The sequence below is a fragment of the Vulpes lagopus genome, chromosome 1, assembly GCF_018345385.1.
Source record: "Vulpes lagopus strain Blue_001 chromosome 1, ASM1834538v1, whole genome shotgun sequence".
In the NCBI taxonomy this organism is placed as follows: Eukaryota; Metazoa; Chordata; class Mammalia; order Carnivora; family Canidae; genus Vulpes; species Vulpes lagopus.
Window position 1 is genome coordinate 25,693,318 of NC_054824.1, and position 1,641 is coordinate 25,694,958.

At 44.0% G+C, this 1,641-nt stretch overlaps 1 pseudogene; it reads right to left on the reverse strand.

The window, feature by feature from the left end:
- Positions 1-323: 323 nt before the first annotated feature.
- LOC121475338 lies at positions 324-466 on the reverse strand (annotated as a pseudogene).
- Between the last annotated feature and the right edge of the window lie 1,175 nt (positions 467-1,641).

The following is a 1,641-nucleotide window of genomic DNA, read 5'->3' on the forward strand; positions in this document are numbered from 1 at the left end:
GCCTTTCTTCGCTCTAGGACTCCCTGTGATTTCGTATGGATGAAAACATGCAGAGGTGCAAATACAAAAACAGCAATAAAGTTCAAACTTACCGGGTTTCTTCAACTGACCAGTCAGGCAAAAAGAAACTCGAGTTGCTTGAGAACTCACACTGAACTTCTCAACCTAACACACTCTCACCACTTTGCACTTTGTGAAATCCTCCTATAAGAACCCCCCAAACAAGGAGGCTGTCTCACCACTAAGCCTGGGGGCAAAATGCAGGGAGAGCAAACTAGGGAGGCAGTAGAACTCAGGTGTGGTCTCCAACCTGAGAAGATGGGGGGGGGGGGTGGCGAACCAGTGCCCCACCACCACAGACTGTGCTGGAAATCGCAGGGGTCAGCACAACCGGAGTGTAATGGTTAAGCATCCACCCTGGGAAAACCTCCTTGTGATCATGGCATCTCCCCTGTCAGGTAAATATAATACTAGTTTCAAAAACGGGACTACGTGTTGAAAGAAGCTGCTATATAATAACTAAAAGTGCTTCCTCTTAAAACAGGACAAAACAGGTAAAGCTGAGGAGAGAAGGGAGTGTTCTCTTTTTATACCATTGAGCACTATTTCATTTCGTAGACTATTTGCCTGTAATAATGTAGGAAAATATTCAAAATATAAAGTTAAGTGAAAGGGGGAGGATTAAAACTGGTAAAAAAAAAACTTTATAGCAATATTTAGATAAATTTAGATAGATAAATTTAGATAAATTTACCAAATGCCAAATATACATGCTTTCTGTTAATATCAAATCTGAATGGAAATACACCAAACTATATTTTTAAAAATACACTCAAAGTAGTTATCATTGCATAAGCTAATTTTAACCAAATTTTTTATCTTGTTTTCTTCTCTTAACTATCCACAATAAGATATATGACTTTGGTAGGCAAGGGGAGAATTTTTTAAAAACTTTTCTGACCTTCAATTACTAAGGAAAGTTGCTGAATTGCAAACAGGAGTCACATGTAACTGATGTGTCAGGGACCAGAGGAGCCTAAAAGACACAAACTGGATAGCCTGGGTCATAACCTTTCTTCGTTGACTTTCACCTTGTCTGCTGCTATTGCAGGATTCTTCTTTTGCAAAGAGCTCCCAGCTGCCCAGAATTTCTGGACATTACCAGGTTACCAGGGTCTGCCTCAGATGTGTTCAAATGGGGACCACCCCATGTGGTGTCAGCCAAGGCAGCTGCTTCCTCTGGGTGAGGCTCTTCCAGGCACCTCTGCCACCCAGCAGAAGCCTTGGGGCCCCAGAGGAGATAGTGCTGCCCTGTGACCTCTGGAACTGTCAATTCATCAAAGCCTCCCTCTACCCTACCTCTGCCCTGAATTACAGTCAGATGGAGGACTATGAAAGAAATTCCACCAGGGCCCTGGAGTTTTAGAGATCTTTTGGTAAAAATAGCTCTTTCAGGATTTCATTTATTGTCTTGTAAACCTAAAGTTTCACATACATACAGCGTGCATAAGAATCAGTGCAAAGGGATCCCTGGGTGGCGCAGCGGTTTGGCGCCTGCCTTTGGCCCAGGGCGCGATCCTGGAGACCCGGGATCGAATCCCACGTCGGGCTCCCGGTGCATGGAGCCTGCTTCTCCCTCTG